The sequence below is a fragment of the Adelges cooleyi genome, unplaced genomic scaffold (assembly GCF_023614345.1).
Source record: "Adelges cooleyi isolate 19-005CV unplaced genomic scaffold, UGA_ACOO_1.1 ACOO_flye_CR_arks_rails_tigmint_CR_PRNA_30, whole genome shotgun sequence".
Classification (NCBI taxonomy): domain Eukaryota; kingdom Metazoa; phylum Arthropoda; class Insecta; order Hemiptera; family Adelgidae; genus Adelges; species Adelges cooleyi.
Window position 1 is genome coordinate 11,407,150 of NW_026095971.1, and position 24,993 is coordinate 11,432,142.

A 24,993-nucleotide genomic window follows, 5' to 3' on the forward strand; every position below is an offset into this window, starting at 1 on the left:
TCGTCTTGGGGGTACGGCAATCGGAAATGTTATTAGCTTTTCATATTCGTTCGATAACCGAAAATATTAATCATAACGTTTTAATTGAAAAATGTTTTCAAACTTACATTTATGTTGGCTACACATTTATTAAGTTTGTAAAAACTATAAAGAATTTACGACGGTACGTTTTTGGTTAAATAAGAGCTATTAGTACATTTTTTTGTTAAATTCCGTTAAGCCAACATTTTTTATACCGTTGTTTTGGGTGAAGACCGTTTTGGCTATTATACGACTCATACAACCGTATATTCCGCTGTGATTTACTATTATATCTAACACTTAATAGACCATAGAATGTATTATATTATAAGTCTATCTTGTAGAGCTTTGGCAAAAATGTAAGTCTTATACATTTTGGCATTACATCATACTAATGTATACTTAGTAAATGTAAAAACGATTGCAATAATAACAGTACTAGAGTTATGTTTGTAAATTTCAACGATCGCTCCTAAATTGTAGACCTATATTATACTTATATACCTTACCTTTTTGTCACCATACCCTTTGTAATGATCTACTAAAATAAAAACCTAATTGTTATACCACACATTAAAAATGTAAGTACTCTCTTGTATTGCTTTACTATTTATAACGGTTGGTGGCATTTACTCGAACATACACTTCTGTCGTCCATTAGGGCGGCAGCGTTACTCAAAAGTTCAACCTTTTTCATATACATTTGTATATAGATTGTATAAAATAAATAAACCTTTTCCGGAGACCTTTAAACGACTGAGTTGTTGCCAAAGAAAAGAAGAAACATACATATATATTATATATATATGTAACAACTTTAGCACGCTCGGAATGAGTAACGCTTGAATAAATTATCGTTTCAGCGCACGTCCATTGACAGAACCGGTATTTATTTACTTTTATTTTTATTCTTTGCTTACCTGGGTACAGCCATTAGTCATTTTTTTTATACTTATTGTAGTGCACTGTACTATACAATAGCAAAAACGATGATTTTGGTATAATATAATATAAATAATGATTATTATTATTATATATTACATGTATAATTATACAAATTTTTATAATATAGAGAACACCAAATTTGTTTGAAAATGTCTAGAGGTTTATAAGAATTTTAACAAGAAAGACCGCAATGCGCATAATACGTTCCATGACAATGTAATCGAATGTATGAGGTATTGCAAACTTCCCGCAAGTTTATTTTGTTGAGCTGATTTGGAGATTTTATAACCATAATAAACGTTATTCGTATTACGAGTACCCATCATTGTTTGAACTATAAAATATTTCGACTATGTTTAAAATAATTGTTGAAATCGTTGAAAAATGGCATCAGCTAACGTACATTCAAGTAGGATATCTATGAGCTTGCAAGTATCTCATATTAAAGTATATCACTAAAAAAAACATGTATTTAGTAGCTTCCAATTTAAACAATACAAGCGACAATAGCTTATTTATATATATATATTTCTTCTGTCCATGTATAATAAGTATTCAACCTCCTCCTAAACGGTTGGACAGATTTTTTAAAATTTTGTGTGCACGATTAAGTTGATTGATGAGAAATCGTAAATAATTTACAAAAAAAAAAAAAACTAAAAAATACATAATTAAATAATTTTCTATAACAGTATTTTTTTGATTTAATTATTAACAAGATAAACCAACTTATCAAAAACTTAGCATATATATATGTGTATATTGAACGCGTTGTAATGTGATTATTGAATTGAAATCCTGTTAATCTCTAAGATGGCATTTTCTTATTTTCTCTTTACTGTTATGTAATAATTGTAAAGTAATTGGTTTTAGTTTAATTGCTACTAAATTTATATAAATAATTATTAAACTGTTAATGCTTTTAAAGTTTGAATGAAAACTCAATAAAAATATTATATTTTAAAAGATTTGCTATGAATTAGATTTCAGTGTCGGTAACGGTAGTTCAATGTCAGTAACGTGAACTTCTATAATACGTCTTTTTTACTGTAAACAACTACATGAATAGTGTACCAAGCTATTGGATACTGGTAAACAACAACAATTGTGTGTTTAATAACAACGTCAGTACAGGAAACTAATGATGCTCGCGTGCATGATAAAATGATAGTGTTATCGTTACAAATAGTTCGGACATGACTCATGAGTATCCTACCTACATATATGAGCTATTTTCTTCCACGACACGAAACGTCCATTCGCATAATGTTAACGCTCGACATGCAAAACTATCATAATAAACTGTGACAATTTTCTATAGATCGTTATGTTTAATGTGTAGAGAATAAATTAATTATTCAAAATTTTAAAACAAAAATAGATCTGAAAAAAATGCCAGCACAGTAGGATTGGAGAGGTAACAGATCATTTAGAATTATTACAGCTAAAATCGATTAGGTAAATCACTTTTTATTGCCGTATTTATTTATTTATTTATTTATTTTAGTTACACGTTTTATAAATTAAATAAAAACAAATCCTGGTTTCAAGATCAAAAACCTTCTCTGTTCTACAACGAAACTAAAATAATTACAAAACTTTATTATAGTTGTCGATAGAAAAATAATACTGTGCCGGTAAATCGTACTTTTTTTTGGCATTGCTTGGCTACTCAAAAAAAGTATATTGCTACAGATAGTTCCTAATCGTTTGATAGAATTGAAACGATTGTTTAAGTATGTCTGCCGGTCTTTGATTTTTAGAATCTATATTTATAATCGAAATACAACTGACTCATCACGAAATCTCAGGAACTATAAATCATAAAAATATGAAATTTGACAGGTTCCTTACATGACTTAGGCATTCACTAAGAAAATATTTTTAAAAATCAACTCCAAAAGGAGGAAAATGTAAGCCACGTGTCCAACAACTGGCAGAGGTTCAAATGCTTCACTCGTGGGCAGTCTGTGACTCCTTACGGTATTTAGCCGGAATTCCTAAGCTGTAAAGCTTACACCTATAAAACTACTTGCGACTTTAGGCGGCGGGAGATTTATTCCCTTATGACTTTCAGATATTTCAAAGTGGCATTGTTATTGCTACTCGTACCTTTAGGGGGGGGGGACTACAAGGAGACAACGTAATCTGATTTACAGGAGATCTTAATAAAGGGTGGTTTAATGTTTTAATTACATTGTGTTAATCCTGATAATGTTTAATTAATTAGCTATAATATTTTCTATAAAACATTTTTTTAAAAACTACATAATAGTTACATTATAACAAACAACAACTTTCTACTGGAGAGGTTGCCAACTGAATACATAAAGTGGATCTGTGGAGTGTGGACTTCGTAATCAAGGTGGAGGATGCTGTACATTACCCTGTAGAGTTCTCCCAACTCATCAGGAATACCAACTCACGTGTTCTATCTTAAGATTGTCACTCTTGCCATACTGTTGCGCAATCTTAACCCTCCAAAACTATACAATAGCACCAAGCTTCAGGTGGAGACTGAGCAAACACGTAATCAAAGCCCAGCTTTTCACAAGCGTCAATTAAGGACAACCTGTCTATTTCCTAAAGACTTGTACTATCCTGACCCCATTATACTCAGTCATCTCTATGAAGCCTTTTTATTTACTAAACGAAATAAGTACTGAAATAACAAGAAAACTTTTTTATTTCAATGCTTAGCAAAATCTTTATCGATTTTCTTCTCACATTGATTTGATGAAACTTGTCACAATAATCATATATTTACATCTATACGGTTAAAAATATATATGGATATAATAAAAACGAATCATACCTGTTGTAAATTATTTGTCTGTAATGTGAATAAATTATTTAATTTTAAATTTAGTTACCAAAAAAATAGTAATAATCTTGTATAATTTATTCATCTTTAATATGACAGTAAAGTTGTGAGTGTAATGTAGGCGTTTTACACGGAAGACAGACGACAGTTATTTATGAAACTTCAAAACTTATAATTAAAACGTAAGTCAAATATTATTATGTTGACGAGAGATCCGAACGAGTGAAGTGTAAGTGAAAAGGCCGAGATTCTACATGTTGTGATTAAGTCGGATTACAAATAAACAGCCAACAGCAAGGTGTACACGTAATATCTACCTATATGAAATGAAAGGACGATGATTTCGAGTCGGGATGGTAGTTTTGTTATCTTAATGAAACAAAAAGGACTGAAGCTAAGGTGGAGCTGATTTGATTTATGAAATTGTTTACTTACTACGTATATATCATAGAACTGTATGGTAATATGAAATATTGCTTTAATTAAGTATAGTCAAAATATTGAGAACCAAAGGAAGTAATCATTTTCAGAACAGGTATAATAAGAAAGATTGGAAAAATAGCGCGAAAAACATCTGTAAGCTGTTTATTAAAAGCAAACAACACAACGAAAATATCCTATACAAACCCCAAAATACATTACCATTAACTTCACGCCACTTCTCTAATTTCTGTTAGCTGTCTGTTAATAAGGCTTTCATAGTTATTAACAGCTAATGGATTTTGTTTTCCAAAAGAAAATATAGGTATCCCTTCAACAGTAAAATAAAAGGTCAATTTTTTATCAATATTACAAAATACTCGAGTCCGCATCAAACATTTCATATTGCGTCTTTCAGTAATAATCATAAATCATTTATTAATTTGTACTAATGGTATTGAGACAAACACCCCAATAATTATTTTTATGAAAAATCAAGAATTATTTTTTTTAGGTTAAGCTTACGATACATTGTATTTTTGAGATTAAAAATAAATGAGTTTCCGGTTTTATCACTACGATTTATAAAAAAATATAATAAAAATTATTGCAATAATTTACATGTTTAATTATTAGCTATCATTATTTATTTTGTAAAACAATTTGATGTATTGTACTAAAATATTGTTATCTATTAATTATCGATAATTTATGAAATTATTATTTAAATTTATACCACATACTATGTTTTATACTACCAATTTAGATAGTTATAAAATATACTGAATTATTATCTAATTTTATATAAGTCACATGTGTGCGCAAAGGAGAGTTAGGTATGTGTTTGAACTTTGTTATTTAATTTGCAGAATCAATTTTATTGAATAAAAACCAGAGTTGTTTAATAAATTTAAATAAAAAACCATTATATTACATTTTACTCATTATTCAAGTTTCAATTGAACATTTTTCAAAATATAAATCTCATAACTTAAAAATAGAGCTGAGACCTCGAATCGAATTTTTCTATTATTCGAATTATTCGAATAATCGAATAATACTATTCGTATGAGAATAATTCGAATATTCGAATAGTAATCGAATAATTCGAATATTCGAATAAATTTTTAAAATCTTATTTGTTGTAATAAGTAATAATATTTATTTTGTCAAAAGAATAATTCGTTATAATTATATTTATTTTGTTAAAAAAATATTAAAAATAGATTAAGGACACCTTAGTTGTCTCTTAATTATTATTTTTTTTAATCTAATTAATCCTGCAAAGAAAATGTTAAAATATTCGAAAAATCAGATCGAATATTCGAATAACCCATCGACTATTCGAATAAAAAATTCGAATATTCGTTATTCGAATAACGAGATTTACATTTTGTTTTTTATTATTATAAATTATCATTAAATTTGATATAGAACCTTGTATAATTTCATAATCGTCAGTTTCTGATTGAACAATATACGGAATAGTTGGGAGAATTTCAAATGGAACGTAACAATAATAATAATATTAATATTAGTAGTAGATATGATCGCTATTATTATTATTATTAGTATTATTTCCATCGTTATTATTGTTATTGATAAGGCGTACATTTAAACGGGGAGGGGCGCGATGAGGGTAGGTTAAGAAATCAACACACTACTGCCCTACATCGAATGCGCGTCCCGGGTTGTGCCGTTCTACCTACCTACACCGTAGAAACCATAAAAAAACCCCTTTTGAATCGCGTGACTCCGGATGCTTTTTCGCCGAACCATATAAATCAAGTTTATTGTCGGTGAAACGAGTTGTGGTGAAAAAAAAACGTAACAACAACATATTCGTGTATTGTGCGTGGAATTCCTTAGACATAAAAAAAAACACCGAAAACGATAGCGACAAGAGACGCGATCGTGGGTGGCAATCTATACGAGTTTCGCCTAATGACCTAAGACGGCAGCGCATAATACGAACAACTTTTGGCTTTCCTCCCCGAGTTGAGGCATCCACCCTTAACTACCCTGCCCGTGTGTTACGGCCTCGCGGTTATAACGAGCCGTACGTACACGCAGACGTTTCACAGAGGTAACAGTTTAAAAACCGTTCATAATTTATTGTTATTTCGACCGCGCGATGTTAAAGGTAACGCGGTCACAATAATTAATATTGATCTGTCGCCTGTAAAATTCATTATTTTCTACCCTTTCCCATTATACACTTCCGGGGGCATTATGCCAGTAAACAAAAAATGCACACCCGTCGAAAATCCATCGAATATAATTATTGATTATTTCAAAAACACAATTGAGGAATTCTTTCCACCCACCAAGAGTCATACGCGATCAATCTAAAATATATCAATCTTGTACTATGGTTACGTTAACAAGATTTTAAATAAATACACTTACTCTACATGTTAAATGCGAGTCCTTATTAATTGTATTTACGAGTATATTATGAATTTGGTTTCATTGTTAATTTTATTGGTTTTAATTGTACGCCAGAAAACGTGCTTATACATCATTCTTAATAATATTATGTAAATTTAATAACTTCGACGGCTAACGATATTGAGTGTATTAATATCATACAAAAAATAAATAAGAATTTTACAACAATAATATTATAATTATCAATGATGTGTACTTAAATTACACGTATTTGAAATGTTTAATTTCATTTTTATCAAAACAATAAATTTAATAATTATAGAATCTTTTTCAATGGATCCTCTCAATAACTTATAAAAAGAATCATGTAAATTATTTATTGCTGAAGAGTTATAAACTTATTATTTGGTAATACTAATAAAAACATTTCTAATAACATAAATATCTCATGTTGACATGATCTAAACAAAACAATGTTTAACATCTATTTTGCCTTTTCAAATGTAACATTTTATAATTAAACTAAAAAGTAGTAAAATACTGATTAAGTATTTAAAAACTTTATTAGTCATATATTATTCGAATATCTTTATTAGGTACCTTTTTGATGTATGTTTTTCCTTTTTCATTAAAACAATCACTAAACTAATATTATCAATTTCAAAATAAAAACTAGTGAAGTTTTTACAAACTTTACAAAATGAAACTTTAAAATGTTCAAATAAAAAAATTATTAACAGTTACACGAATTTTCAATAGATCAATGTTTTTTCCATGTTGTACGAATTGTACATTAGGTATGAATGTAACATTTACTAGTGTACTTAGAATAAATTATTAAAAAATGTACACGCTTTTACGTTGTAGGTTAAAAATTAAATTACGAAGCTCCTTAAACTCCTAAAACCTTGATTCTAACATAGTATACTATACAGTATTCAAAATTCGATAGATGGAAATTAGTCTAGGGCCTATCGTAATAAACCGGATTATAATATTTTAAGAGAAAAGTATAATTAAACAAAATAGAAATTATTGCAAATTATTGCAAATTATGACTAAATATTTTAGTCTAATATTTTATTGATATATTATCAATAATTTTACCTTCGTACATAAGAAAAATTATTAATATATACCTAGCTTTAATTTTAAATTATAATTATTATTGTTACAAGGAAAGAAAAGAATACTTCATCAAAATCACAAAAATACAATGGATACCAATAACAATAGTGTATACACACAGACATGGTTTTGGCATTCCTTTCTAACAAAAGTAAATGTTTGAAATAAGTTTTGTCAATTTTATTGGTTTGCGTTGTGTACGGATGCGTACCGTCCGTCGTCATTGTTTGGGGTAAAAACGGTCCTCGTGGGAAAAGCTTTGTGTTCTATAGTCTCTCATAACGGTAGTGTTCTTCAAAAACATGAATCGATAAAGGAATTAAGTTTTAAAACACTGCGATTACCAAAATAAAGTTAATAAACTCAGTACAATGTAACATTTTCAAGAAAACAAAAAAGATACCATTTACCAATTCGATCGAATAAATAACAAATTGTATTCTTTTCAGTTGATATTACAATGTTATTTTAGTCTTTGTAGCCCATAATATGGGATCACTCACAAGGAACGGAATTAAATATATATACACATGCAATTACGTAAATGTAGGTTTTTTTACAAAAGAAATCAATAGTTTTTACGCTCTATTCTCTTTTAAAAAACACATTTTCAAAACTTTAAAATAAATATACTTATACGTACATTAGGTCCCACGAAGACTTAAAGACGAAGATGTATAGAAAATAAATAATGATTGTAAAAATAACTTTTTTTTTAAATATTCTTATATTTTATCCTTTAAAATTATTCCCTTTCGTATGTTATAATCTTTATATTAATTTAGGGCGATTGTAACAACTGTATTCTCGCGGGACACCGATATCTTACACTTGCGTTGTTTTCGCAGCATACTATCCAGAATACATTTGGCGTTAAATAGAAATAAATAATTGCAAAGTTAACCAACGTGCTACCGCTTCGATTGTATAATGTGCTTTTATGGTACCGACACAATCAGAACGTATTTTCTATTGCATTGTGTGGAATTATCCACGCGCGGTACACAAATCGGCCGCTTGTTTTTTTTTTCAAGTCACATTGTTGTAATATGTTAATCACGCGGATTTGTTCATGGACTTTGAAAATAAACGTTGTTTTTTTATTTTAACCGGGAAAAATATACATACAACCGGTGACAGCGACCAGATGGTTTACGTTCATTAAAGGCGCACAGATTTTCCCGGTTTGCCCGTGTCAAAGGAATATAATGACAATACTGACAGCTGGCATCTATTTATTTTTTTATTGTTTCAAATGAATATCGCCCTTCTGGTTAGGTTTGGCACGGCCGTGCTGAGCGAGAGGACGAGCGGGGGAGTGGCCAACCAAAACGAAGAGACGAAACACTGAAACAGTATATATATATATATATATATATAAACTCAACGAAGCCGCGCGCATACTTTGCGGCAAAGCAGTTGTTGTTGGCTTCGTTAGTTTAACAAATATTTGTCTTGTATTCATATCTTCGTCTCGGTCAACAACGACAAGCGAGCGCCGGGTTTGTTTTTCGGGATCGACCGATCAGGAAGGGCCGTCGACGGCGAACAGGTACCCTTGTAAAGAGGCGGGACTTCTGCGTGTATATAATATATATATATTCTATTTATAGCATCTACAGACTACACGCATCTATAGTTCCTTTCTATCTATAAATCGACGTTACTATTTATATGCCAGCAAACGCATTGCCACGATTGGAAATCGTTAAAAAAAAATTGCAGCATTGAATTTGTTTTACTTCATGCACGCGTTCAACTTTGTTTTCTCGAAAACACCCCGTAAACGACGGACCCCCCCATGTTAATAGATTATTGTGCTGTCAGACAGACGTTAACGATAAAACCTCTTTTCTTCTCCAGAACACCTTCATGTGACAAGAGAAAGTAATTAATATGTGTTTCCATAATGCGTACGCGCCATTTCCCACGAGTTGTCCGACCCATTCCGGCTTTGTCAAACGCTGTCTTTAAACTATATATAGAGGTAAAACATTTATATAATCCATACTACAATAATAAAATGATTGTAACTATGTGATAGGTACATAGGTCATAACACTATTTATTAAATACATACACATAATAATTAGGGAAGTTCGAGTTTTAAAACGTTCACAGTATTATAACTAATTTGTTTTTTTTATTATTATTATAAATATAAATTATATGTTTTGATTTATAATAGTGTTCGCAATGCACTAGTCAGATACTGTAGTTCTTTGTTTTGTTCCAATAGCGTTACATTAAGGACTATGTATGCGGTTAAAATCCTTGACCGTGGCTGATCTAAAAAACATATTTTGATCTAAAAATAATGATATTAATGGCACAATGCACTAGTGTCATAAGTGAAATTTTTGTTTTGTTTTTTAAGAAATTTAGTTGTGTATACACTAGCAATGGATACTTAATAGAATTATTAGTATTTTATGTACAAGGATATATTAGAAGCAAAAGTTTCAATACAAAATTCGAGTTTTGGCTGCTGACGTCCATGAAAAGTGTATTTTAAATATATTAAATGGTCTAGCATAGTAAGTCATTAACGTTGAAGGTACCTATAAAATGATAAAAAAAATGCACTAACGACATACAACAAACATTTAAACTAGCTTAGATGTTATAGAATTGAAATCGTTGAAACTTATAAAACAACTTTAATAATAGTATGTTCCCCGCAGCCAATATATTATAGAAGACATTTGTTTATATGTAATCGTTTTCATGATAAATTCCGGGTATGCAAGATATGTAATGGAATAGCAGTTCTCTAGTCGATAAATTGACTGTAAAGCACTTGACCAAATATATGATGGCTACAAATAAGGGTCGGTTTTTGAGGGGTCACCCCTAAGTGCATGCATTTTAGCAGTCCGTTATGTGACAGAGTGTCATGTGGGAACGTTTTGACCATTTATGGTTTTACACACAAAAACGGAAATCGGCACAAAACCATTCAGATCGTATAGCGAATGTCAGTCAACGTGTGGTACAAAATCCAATATAATTCAAATTAATTAATAATTTGTAAAATCGTCTAACTCCAATAGACAAAAACAACAAGAAATAACTGACCAAATCAGTATGATAGTTCATCAGCCATTGTACAAACATCCTATTCAATAATAATGCTATTGAAAAACATTTTCACTATACAAAATGTAAAATAATTGACTATCGCGAATCAGTAGAATCGCATATTTTTCTTAACCATTCCAACAACGGATATGACGTCTAATTGGTTTTTAGTAAAGCATTACGTTATTCAGCGTGCATAATAAGTATAGAGTAGTGAATTTCATCGTATAGTATTTCGAGAAGTAGTCATGAATTGTAGAATCTTTTGACAACTAAAGGATATGCGCATAAGCGAATAACAAAATGTAACGTAAAAAATGCCAAAATTTTTTGCTTTGTTAGGGTTGGAACAGATTCTTTAAATTACACTTACATGTTTAACATTTATATTTTGTAAAATTATTTGACAGTCGTGACATGGCTCTAAATGAGTCAAAAAAGATCTTTTACATACATTCTAAGTATATAGAATATCATTATTGATCATCTATTGGTTTAAAAAAATGTACTCCAATTTGTATAAAAGATCACATAAACACGACTGGTAGCGTTAAGTTTTTAAAAGAATACTTCACATGTTACCATTTGATAAATGCATAGTTTAAAAAAATAATACAGGAAAATAGTAAGTTCACGTACGTATAATTAGTTTTACAAACAATTTATCTGGTTTTACTTTTTACTTAAAAATATTCAAAACTTGTAAAACAATAAAGTAAATAAAAACAATTATACATAACTATTTATGGACCACTCATTATTTTAAGTAGATTCTCGCTGCAAACGGTTATTTTTACCTACGCCCATAAATGTCAAAAGAATTTTAGATTTATTATTTTCAGTCTTAAAATAACAATGACCTATTCACATTTTAACCAACGAGTTTAGTCTAAACACAGTTCAGTAAATTTTTTCAACAATTTAATTTCTAAAAATTTAATTATTTGCCATTGAAGAAATATCTGAACACATAGTTCGTTTTTCAAAGTAAAGTGCTCAAAGATTGTTACAATATTGTTGTACTCAAGGTTGTAATTTTTATTATGACGCATTATTTTATACAACTTAAACGCGTTTAAAAATTGCCTAATTCTATTTGATTTAGAATAAGTATTCTGAGATGATATTTTAAATTCAAAACACCTTATTTAGTGTTATTTGAACGCACGTGCTTACAAACACAATATTAGCTTTGTGACAGATTTATCTTATCGCATCTCTATCGACGTAGTAATATCCTAGGATATAACTAGAACGACGGGAATTGGAGTGAAAATCGTCGTATAAAAAACAGTCAAAGATATTTAATTCATGTAGATATAACTTCGTCACCAACGCGACGTAAGGGATATTTGTATTTGTATTTAGAATGTCTAAAAGATGTGTGCTTCGATTATGTATATATGTTCGAGTATATAATGTTATACTTATATCTTTATTGCTATACACTATGGCTGTAATTATACAATATAGCGCACGTTTTGAAAAATTAACATTTATCTTTAGCACGACCGTGGCGTTTATTTTCTACCGCATTGTTTTCATTTGCATACGTATGAAGTTCTTACAGTAACGACACTAAACAGCTAATTGGACGACTTTATAAGCTGAAGTGTTACAACTTTATTCCTCGTCATTAATTTATACTACCGTTGCCGTCGTCGCTGTTTTCATTGAAAACAGTTTTTTTACACTTATCAGATTCTTCAAAAGGTTAGGCTAACATACTTAACGGACAACTGTATGAAAATTTAAAAAGTACTTGAACAGAATTAACAAAGTTCTAAACAGTTCTTAAAATAATTAAAAATAAATAATTAATTGTCACAAAAATATATAATAAATACGACTTAAGTCTATAACGGATTTTTTTATGACTTTTAAATGTACAAGTAAATTAAGAAGAGCACAAATCGGTAGATAATTGGTTAAGTCTTTATGTTGTTATTAGATGTAGTGCAGTCTAGAGGTTATATAGGAATACCTGCTTGGGCCTGGAGGTACCAAAATGCAGTCGTTATTACGAATCTTTCATATAACACAAGGTCATACATGTTCTAGTAACTAACAACTGCTTTCAATTGAGAAGAAATATTATGAAGCAAGAAACAAGGAAATTAATATTATAATCCATGAACAATATTTTTAACCATTTTTAATTATAGAAAATAGGTAGTTAGATTATATAATGTACATCGTAGTTAATTTTATAACTTAACCTTAACCACTCTGTCTATCTATTGTTGACGGGGTCTCCCCTCTTGGTCGCTTTTTGGTTGGGTTCTTAAACAATACATTACATATTTATGTACTTAATAGTTAATAGATTTAAATGTATTAAAAAACAGATTTTAAGGATTGGAACACGTTTTTTCCCGTCTAAATTTAAAACATTTCAATCATTTTAGGCTTATAATGGCGTGCTTATTGCTTATGTTATTGTAAAAAAACTGATTAATATCGTTGTCATAAAAAAAGTGTTAAATAGAACTATTAAATAAAACGCACAAGAAACATCTATTAAGTAAGTAGTGTATTATTATAAACCATTGGACGTAGTCCATAATTGTTTTAATATGACAGTTGGGTAAGACTTGAGTCCAAACTTGTTTTGGCTCTATGTTTTAGACAACACATTATGTCGGCCTCTGGCCAGCTACTGTGTAGACTGTTTAGTAAACACTCGGCCAGATGTTGACAGATTACTGTACCAATTTTAAAACATTTGTATAGGACCTATGATCAGGCTATTAAAATATCATCTGGCCCATTGGTTATTGATATTCAATTAATAAATAATAGTATTATTATTATAAAAAATATTTTTTTTATTATTGTTATTTGCAATTTATGTAATATGATGTTCAAAAACAAATAGTAGATTTTGTAGGTAAGGTGGGCGCCAGTTTTCTTTGTGCCTGTGGTTTAAAATGTTAAAGTTAAACTGAACTCATGGGATACAAAGTTTACAGAGATATTAAACCAAATGTGATCTACAAATTTAGTTTAGAATATAATTTACTCGATTTGTGTATGTATTGCGAACTGTATACTAAATGTTTGCATATTTCAATCTCCGTTCGGACTTCAGAGAGTACCTTGAAGTATATTAATATCAATTCAAACCTAATGTACTTTATACTTTTCTCGGAATCTGCTATATATTTCCAGACATATATTATTAAGGCAGTGCATATTATTACAACAATGCATCTCTTAATTATAATTATCCCTTTGAAATACCCGTAAATGACAACCAAAATCGTAATGATGTCTCTAGTAATTTACTTTAGTCATAATATGAATACATTATATAATTGTAACAAAGTTCAAGACGTTTGTTTAATGTATTTTAATGATTAAACAATAATATTTTGTTTGCCGTTTAGTTTATTCACTGTAAGTATAAAAATAAAATATACCCTAAATCCCTAATGAAATGCGTTTTCCACGTTTTCTCAAAAAAAAAGATGCAGCATGCTGTACAAATATTGGATACAAAAAAAAACAAAAAATCTGGCACACGAACAAAAAAACGTTTAAAGCTTTTTTAGGTGAACAAAATCAATATGTCTCAAAAACAAACAAAAAATTACACGCGCCATCATACATGTTTATTGTTACTACACTCTGGTAAAAGGTAATACTTGCTTTCTATCTTTTTGTTTCCTTAATCCCTATAAGTACGGGCTCGGAAAAGTTTTCATGATAATCGCTTTTGAAGTTTCCGTATCAGTCCCAAGGCGACAACTCATCATTTCACCAAATTCGGTCGACAATGTTTCAGCTTAGAATACAGTGCAATTGGGTTATGCGGATAATTACGTTCAAATAAATTATATACCTGCACTATTCTCGGGGTTCACCGAAATCGAATTTCCTTACACGAACTCCAAAACGTTTTATAACTACTTTACTGTAATTACTAAAGGATTAGCGGAAAGAGCTTCTGAATGTTTTTAAACAAACATTAGCCGAATACATAAAAAATATAATACTTAACAAAGAGTAATGAGTACAGATTTTACTCATTACATAATATTTGGAGTAAATCTGTAACGTTCCCTAGTAGTAATTCTAAAATATCTAAAAATACTATTTTGGTCATTAAAAAATTATATTACCCTGGAGCAAATACCTTAAACTTTAGATAAGTAAAAGTTGGAAATTAAAATTTTAAAAACTACTACAAGGTGGTCACAATCCCTAAATACCCCCCCCCCCTCGGTTGTGCTACTCTTTATAAATATAAATAAATTACTTAAATCAAGAAACAAAAATAATTTTCACTAGATGCGGTAGACTAAATATCGGAATCCTACATACCAAACGAAGTAGGATGAATAGAAGTGTTTAATATGGAACAAAGTGTTGAAGATTAGCTGCACTAATAGAGTGACTGGCAAATATTGACTACTTGGGTGGGCCAATTTCAGATACGTGTCGGAAAGTTATTGAAAACAAAGAATTGACAGGTCTGTAAAGAAAATGGGATCGATCGAACAAACATCGATTAAATTAAAAAAATAATTAGAATTATTTTTTTGACGGTTACATAAACGTGTTACTTAAAGTATAATATTTCATAAAACATTTGTAGGTTTATTGTGAATATTGTTCATAATAGATTTAATGCCATAGTAAAGACGGAGTCTTTCAAATTTAATTTGGTGATAAAAGAAAAGGGATGTTGGCATCTTACATCTATACATAATGTTCTTTACAAACATCATATACAATAATAATATTAAGAGCAGTCTAAAAGGGATATTATACAAACGTATAATAATAAATAACGAAAATAAACGCACAGAAAACAATATTAAATTCCATTTGTCGTAGAGGCTGAGCATTCTTTTGTTTTCCTACTATTCCTACGATACCATTCGGCAGACGTCCACTGACACTTAAGTCACTTAGTATGTATATTAGATAATATGTTTAAATATTATATTGTGCGTTAAAAAAAACGATTTATTTGACCCATTTACATTTTGTTTTGCAGTTCTAAGAAATTATATAAGTAAAAAAATATACTTACAGTAAATGCACGCGAATAAGCAAAATAAAAAATTAGTATTTCTGTAAATTATGTTAAAACTTCGGCTAAATAAATAACATTTTTACTATATTTAAAAAGTATAATTTTTTGTTTTGTTGTATAGTATTAGTAAAATCTGTATAACATCTTCTTTACATTATACATATTTAAAAATATTAAAAAAATATTTACTTTGCTTACATATAAATAATCAACAATAGTTAAAAATTATAATTGACCATAGTTGAATTTAACATCAATTTAATTAATAAGTATTAACAAAATAAAACCACACGGAGATGTAGTAAGAAAGAGTTTTATAGGGTTAGCTTCTCCCCCTCCCTCTCATGTCCCCGAAATGTATAAATCCATAGACATATGAAAAGTTGTCTGTTTTTGCTATGCAGGTCTATCAAAAGTGAAAAAGTTGCGGGACAATTGTATGACGACGAAACCTAACGCACAAAATATATTAAGTGAACGCTAGACAGAAATAAGTCGACGTGTCATTATACAATTTTGTATGTTTAAGTTGCTGCAGCAACTCATAAAAAACGGAATTAATAAAAAGAACTGCAGCGAATATTAAAGTAATACTTTTCTAGAGTTATTTGACTGTGGATGGAACGAAAAGCGATTAAAAAAAGCCAAGTTGACATTCTTTCGGAGTGGTCTTGGTGACGCCCGAGCTTTTGGTTTCAATATAATCCAAATTTGAATTATTACAGCCTGTCGGTCGTCATATAAAAAACCCGGTGACTTGGAAAAGGACGTTAAGACCCGATAAAAGGACGAATTATTAATCAACTTCGCTGTCATTTTTGTCTGTTATATTCCAGGCGGGTCCATAAACATTTGTGATACTAAATTCACTATATTATTTTCATCGTTCTTTGTTGTGAGAAAAGATAAGTTAATTTTTACCGCGTTCAGCCCGTGTGCTCATTCGCTGTTACCACACTGGCCTTTTGTGTTAGTTCCTTTTTCATAGGTAAACATAATAAAAAATACATTTTTTTTATTACTTTCGGCATAGAACAACAATTTACATCACAATCGCAAAAGACCAAATAGTCTTTGAACTTTCCTTTATGTTTTTATCTATATATATTTGACTTGAAAACGGCATCCACGTACGATGATTTTACGGACGAGCCAAACGAATCGTGAACAAGTGTTCAACAAAAACGATTTGAAATTTTTGTTTACCGCTTGAGCCTTTGGCTTTTTCCGCGCCAAAGTTCCGAACGAAAACTTTTACTCGGCCGTTTTTATTTTCAGAAGAACTAAAACGTTTTCGCTCGTTAGGATGCACAGCAACTATTTGATGCGCTCAACCATATATAAATGGTATATATTATATATATATATATTTATATAATATCAAAGCTCCATAGCTAGGTAGATGTAAGGTTATGTCGGATATTCGCAGTGCATTAAGGATAAAAGTAATCACGAGTTATTAGCCGGTCGCCGGGTTAATTGGAAAACCAATGAACGTCAAAACTGTTTATGGCCGTCTTCTAGGTTATTTATTGAAATCGGCTGTCCGTTACGACTAAACAATTATTATTTTAACCGTAAACAATGTTGTCGTGTGTTGGCATCACGGCATTGTGTATACGGCGGCTTAGGAAACGCTCAAATGTTGTCGGTCAACAAGGCACATATATATGTGACCGAACGTGGCGGCGGTAATCCAGTGGAAGTGATCGAAGGGTACTATGACGACAAGCTCTCTCGGGGGAGACTTATGTACGACCGATTCTATTTATATAAGACATATAGACGAAACGCGTTTGATGGGAAAATAGATTTGCCGAGGACCCTTTGGCGCAAATAACGACACACTTAATCGGGATACGCCGTCGACGTTTTAGGGTCGCCGTGTCTATTTTGTGCCGCGGCCATAACGGACGGGAAATTGGTGGTCGGCTACTAGCTGCTGCTACACCGAGGGCAGAGCAAGAGCAAAACACGACCGGCCCAGCAATTTCGGTTGTGTTTTCCGACTCGAGGAGAAAATTGATTTTGTAACGCACGGGTGGCAGCGGTCATGTGTGTCGGAGAGAAATAAATCCTAAAGTAAAACCGCATCCGACAAAACGGACAAACTCTCTTGCAACGTGTGCAGAGGCAACTGAAACGACCACGGTGAATTTCCACTATACGCATGTAATATATTTTCCTCGTTATGGCTCGACCGTGAGAGAACATTCACGGCGTCGGTCGCAAATCACAAATTAAATATTCTCGCCGTTCTACCGAATGGATGTTTTTCTTCTATTTTGAAAACACCCGAAAGCAGAGTCCCCCGGCATAAAAACGGTATATTTTTATAAAAAAAAAAAAAAAAACACTACGATGTAACTGCTACGAGTTGCGAGTGTAAAACGATTTCCTAAAAATATTCAATAAGAAGTGGATTTTACATTATTTATACTGAAATTATTTGCAGAAAAAAAATAATCTACGCACTTCGGAAACACAGCGAGATAAAATTGATTTTATATTTATTTGTATATGCTTTAAGCTGAGTACGCAAATCTTTATAAATTATTTATACTATTGTCTAAGGAACTGAAGCGGTTCGAAAAATTTAAATTACATTTTTTACTTCGAACGATTCAAAAACGCCTAATATATTTTCAAATGCTTATCGACATTGGTCCGCATACTCACGTTGTTAAATCAGAGTGAATAACTAATTTTAATATATCGAGTTTTTAAAAGTGTAGGTAACTTAATGAGCCAATGTAAAGTTTTTAATAAAAAATAGTTTATACACTAATTTTTAGTTTTCAAGTAGTCTTAATTTTGAAATGTATAAATACGATGTGGTTATATTTAATTCACTAAACATAGTTTTAAATGTCAAAACCATAAAATATTGGAAGAAATTTGTACGATATTTATGTTTATTATTAGATAAAACATAAAAAACATATCAGAACCACAACACGTGTAAAAATGTGTAACTCACTTTATCGATCGTGTATGTTGCTGTAAAGGATATTGAATAGATAATATCAAAACAAATTGTATTCAAACAACTTGTACGGTCCAAAACTATTTTAGTGTTGTTTATACGCGTTCCGGATGCAAAAATATATCTAACCGAGAAAACTTGTTAACATAAATTTTGGTATAGCTCTCCACAAAGGTTTCACTTAAATGAACACATTTATATTCAAATACAAAGTAGGTAACCTAAAATGATCCAACCCATCTAACAAATGGGTTCAGAGAAAATATATTTAGTGTTCAAATTTTTTTATTAAATTTTTCTTTCAATTTAAAAGTTTCCCGGGAATCGAAACCATCAACTTAACCATCACTTTTCTCGGTATTTTTTTATAAGCTGTGTGCACTGAACTTCTAAACAAATTTATTTATTTATTAATAGTACTTATTTCAAAACATCTTCCTTAATAATCTTGTTCATTATGTAATACGACGCTAATGAAAATTTTAAGAGCAAAATCATTCATGTTTACTTCTTTTTTTCGGAAACTTTTTACAACTAACACTCTTTTTCAAAACGGTCAAATACATAATTAAACTTCAAGTACCTAAATGTAAAATCGTTATTTTCTTACAACGGATCTTAAAAATTACCTAACAGGACATTAATCGTTAATTTCCATGTTCTAATGTAAGATACTTGACTACGCAATGGCCAATATTCATTCTTATCCGGAACACAGAAAATACATTTTGTGTTTACTATCTTTTGATCAACATATACGTGTACTAATCATTTGTACTAATGGCGTACAAGTTAGCTAGTCAATAGATCCATTGAATGAAAATGAATAACGCATAATATTTCAAAACTAATTAAAATTTTATTCAAAATCTTGCAAGATAAATATTGTTATTGTTTTAGTAAAAAATGTTTTTTTTTATGCATATAAAAACCATGTACCACAATTACATCAAAATAATTCTATATTTTTGTAAAAAGCTCGTCCTGCTTCGGTAAGTGCGGTGATAGTATATTAACGGTGGCCACTCAATCGCTCGAGGGTAAACCGTTTTCGTACGCTCGTGAACCTTTTAATAGCTATCGTTGGCGGGGGTGGAAATACTTGGTTCATCCTATTTAAACCCGGACAAGGGGGAACTTGTTCCTTGAAACAAGACGGGAGAAGCAATAAAGATGAATTGTGCGATGTACAAAACAATGCACGGCCACAAGTAAGAGAACAGCAGAGGCGAGGGCCGCTGGTACACCACACCGAGTAATGCGTCCCTGGCGTGCCGTTATACTCAAGCCCGGACGCCAAGAATGTTAAATACCACCCGTCTCTTATTTCCTTAACTCGTTCTACCTACCACTATTAAATTGTAAAGTACGAATAAAAAAATGTTCCCGGAAAAAACTACAGATGGCCAAATGAATAGTTAAATTGAAAACAATGTCCATATTCCCTAATATTTTCTTTAGCTAAAAATACTGATCGATATTACGGGTTCTCGAATTTCTTTACCCGTGTCAGCGATTTTAAAATCAATTTAATGTTAAAAAATGTAAATGACTCTCCTAGAGTTTTCCAAAAAGGATTTCAATGGTACTGCACATATCGTAAAAATGTGCGCTCTAAGTTTTGACATTTTATATCTGTCGAAACGATAGTTTTTTTCAACACGTGTTAAACCCATTATCTTTTTTCTAACATTTATAATCATAAAAATCATAGTTTATACATGCCACACGCTGACAGCTGCATACAAAACACGTAAAATTATACCACTAAAATAATTTAAAAAATCATAAAACCTCAAAATTAAAAATATGATAAGTTAAAAAATAAAATATTACAAGAGTATTATATTATTATACTACTTAATAGCTATTATAAAATAAATTACTTGGGAACAGTTCAAAAACTATGAGTAAAGTCCATAAAATATGCTAGACAGACACTCTTTTTGAGTTAGTAGTTAAAATTTTAAGTGCTAATTTATTACTTTCATACAAAATTATATTGCTATTAAACAAAGAGATTGATTATAGACTGTTGTCTATCTCCAAATAGATAAAATGTAGGTATATATAGTTATTGTTGTAATGTCTAGAACAAACATATACAATCAAAAATAATAAATATGCATCAGCTGAATAATTTAACATCGAATCGTACGGAAATATGCAAAGTCTTTATGTTTATTAAAGTTAAGAGTTGAAGTTTTGAATAGTGAACAAATCAAAAATGTTCTATTACAAATTTACATATTAATACCTGTAAATTTTAAGATAGTATTAAAGTATAAAAAAATAATGGAATTGTAAGTTACATATAAATATTACTCATTGTTAAAATCACTTAAAATAAAATAACTAGTAATTGATTTTTCTGATAAAGTTAATTTAATGAAAAAATATATTATTCTTTATTAATTTCCTATTGATAATTTTGAGTATTACATTATACTCATAGGCGCAATTTCAATTTTTAATTTGGGAGGGCTGCACATTTTTTTAAAATATATATATATAAGTAAATATATTTTTGTATTTCAAAATTGTATGCATAACCTATTTTTTTTGGGGGGTGCTAAGCCCACCTTAGCCCCCCCCCCGTATTTGCGCCTATGTACTACTCATTAGTTGTGTCACTATGCAAAACCAAAAATCATAATACAGTACATAGCTGTATATACATATTATAGTAATCCAAACATTTAAATTATATATCACAACAATGTCTAAATAATTTACAATTTCAACCTCCGATTTTATAACACAAATAAATACGTTAGGTTAGATTAGGTAATTCTTATATACTTTTATTTTGAGTATTTACCTGTAATAACATAAGTGCTTTCTTTTGATGATGACTTTCCAATCTGAAATAAACAAGTTTTAAAATTTTAATACATTATATTTAATATTATTATATATTTTAAAAAACAATAATCTGTTGTATGCGGTGATGATGGTTACATTGCTGCCGAAATACGTATACGCTATAGAATTATTTTTATGGTTAAAGGTTTATTTTAATATTTAATTATTTTATAATATATAACTACAAATGTTGCTTAAGTTTTTTCTAAATGCGTTATAGAAGTTGAAAACAAATATTAATTATCAAAATAGATTCCGCTTTCCTGTGCTGATATATATGTTTAATTATTTTAGCTTAGCTTAAAGTTAAGTTTAAGTGAAAAATTGCCTATACGATGCGCCTTAATTAACGCTAGTGTAAAGGCCTCTTAATTGAAACTAAAACGAGAAATGCAAGAGCACTATTATATGAAAATGATATAATAGATAAAACACTATAATCGATTTTTTTTAAAACGAGTAAGCAAATTATAATATTGTTAATTAATTAAAAGTAATTTTTTCATTTAAATCGATTATAAACAGCAAGCGATTTATAAAAATCAAGAGCAGATGCTCATTAATTTCCTGATTAATATAAAATGTATTATTGCGTTGAAGCAGTAACGTCGATGGTCGAACAACTATATTATATGAGCTCACCCGATCAAGTGTGGAATAACAGCGATATAACAAAAACCGCCTTTGTACTATATCGGCCATAATACAGGGGTCAGCTATAAGGAGACGGGCTAAACAGTATAAGGAGTAAAAAATGTGAAAAGTTGAAAAACATCACGATAACGACTAACTCAGGGACAAGCATTTTCTACATCATTTCCGGGTTCGCTTAACATATAAATTTAGTAGGTACTTGCGTGCAAAAGTACGTGTTCAATATTTTTATGGTAGACGTTTGGTCATTGTATATTATACATAAGAAACTTTATCGCTAAGAATTACGACACTTGGAAACAAGGCCATCACGTTTTATTATTACTATTATTTTCACATTGACAATTTACTGATGGTAGCAAACATTTATATACCTATTCATATATTTAGTACCTAGTTCGAGTGCATTAAATAATTATTATTTTCGAATATTAATAAAACAATATACAATGCGCGTGTACGGTTGACCAGTTATCGTGTTGAACCGGTCCAACATCAGACGATATCACCTTAGAAACAAAATAAAAACGGTCATTGGTTATATTATATAATTGAATCTAGGCGTCGCTTAAATGGAAATACTTAAGTTATGCCCAGGGTATCTATCAATGGGGGTTTTTTTTTAAATGGCGTTATTTCACAAAGCAGAGTTATGTGTGAATTATATGGCTATTTGTTAAAAACTACGGCTAGAAATTAGATATTACTCTCTTACTAACCGTCATATTTATTTTTAAATGTGTCGTAATACGGAAATATTTAAAATCCAGCTTTGCGGTGCATTTGGACTAATTTCCGTCACTGACGTTCAAATTCTCGATCATTAGGTCTATGCCTTATACCCGGGGAATGATCTACAAAATTTAAAAAAAAAACCTCACGTAATTCGAACCAGTAAATTTTAGATTATGAAATTTCCGATCGTCTTGCCTTTGCTACAAAATTTTCCTTGCACTCCTTAAGATTCCTTCGTCGACTTGCTTTCTAAGCACCGTTCGCTTTTATACCGTACATGACAAACCAACTGGTCCACTCTTCCATCTAACTATGCTTCTTGGCATAGAAATATTTCACCTGCTATTACAACTCACTCGTGTTTCTGGGGTCTGGATATCCCTAGACACCTTATAGTATAGCCTACTCTCGGTTACGCACCGATCACAATCTGCTACCGTCGCATTCCTATATAGTCTCTCACTCAAATCTTTCCCTCTTTGTCTTTTGCACCTATCAAAGATAAATTGTGACATTTCACATATCCTTTTCAACTGTCCCTCTCTCCATTCCAGTCGTAAATTAATGTTTTCTCTTCTGTCCTCCGTCGGTTACACTTCTCCGGATATCCAACTTCTTCTTAGTTCTCGTTCCCCTACCATTATTTCTTCCATTATTTCCTTTATTTTAAGCGCTGGCTTCTTTGTTAAATATATGTAATTATTAAAAATGTATTGCACTATTTTGTATCATATAGTGTGCTATAATGTGTAATCACAAAATAAAATAAAAATGTAAACATGTAGTCTCGGATGGCGAAAACCTATTCGGCTAAAAATGATAATAACCGCTTATTTTTCAATTTAAAAAACTATACCAATAATAAAATATTTGGGATTCAATGAAGTAATATTATATAAATATATAAATATGTAAATATATTATAATTTATAATTATTCCAAGTAAATGTTCTATGTTCTAATTTTATTTAAATGAAGTTTGTATGTGCTTTGCAGCACCGGCCTCTTATATTCAGTAATTGTATTCAATAAAATAAAATATTTGAATAATTTTATTTATTCAAATTTTATAATAAAAAAATCACAATTAATTTTTGTGGTGTATGGAATCCACATGTTAAATAGTTATTTTTTAAATACAAACAAATACATACAATCTACATATAGTACATAATTCCAACAATGCGCTATTTTTGTAAATATTGGACAACGTGCAAATTTCATTTCGCACTAGTCATGAATGCTCATTATGTTCTGTCACTACTACTACTCTTATTCACTTTGCTTAATTATTTTTGATTAAGTAAAACATGAGTTAGTAATAATACAAACATAATACAAAAAATATTATAATCATTAAATATATACAATATACTTGTATACTCAATATTTTGTCCAGCAGTATAAACTCTTGACATTAGCTCGTATAGTTAAAATACTAAAATTAATATTTAAATTAGCTTAAAAAATAAATATAGTTAACCCTTTCGTTACTGACATCCTCGTACAAGGATTTAACTTTAAAAATCGAATAAAATATTAACAACGTACTATCAATATAAAAAATGACTTCAAACACAAGTTCTAGTATAGATTGATAATAAAAAAATCGACACAGCTATATTGTTAATCAATATCAGTCCAATACGTAAAAAAACTGTTTATTTTTTTTTCGAAAAAAAAAAGTTCCAGGAACGAAAGGGTTAATAACCAAAATAGTTTTTCGGTCAAAAGTTTTTCTATCATATGATTTATGTACATTAATGATAACTAGGTTATAATTTGTATACACGATTTTTCAATTGAGTAACTGCTAAAAGTGTAGCATTCTACTCTATACATAACATAATAATAATATATTTACAATGTGTTAAAACTTTTAACATGCTGACACTCACG

At 30.1% G+C, this 24,993-nt stretch overlaps 1 protein-coding gene across 1 annotated transcript in view; it reads right to left on the bottom strand.

Annotated features, from left to right (window-relative positions):
• LOC126838206 (octopamine receptor beta-2R-like) overlaps positions 1-24,993 on the bottom strand; it is a 139,988-nt gene that overhangs the window by 104,060 nt on the left and 10,935 nt on the right. The window contains exon 2 of the mRNA XM_050572406.1: positions 21,662-21,704. The gene's annotated coding sequence lies outside the window, so the exon portion shown is untranslated. The remainder of the gene's footprint in view (positions 1-21,661; positions 21,705-24,993) is intronic.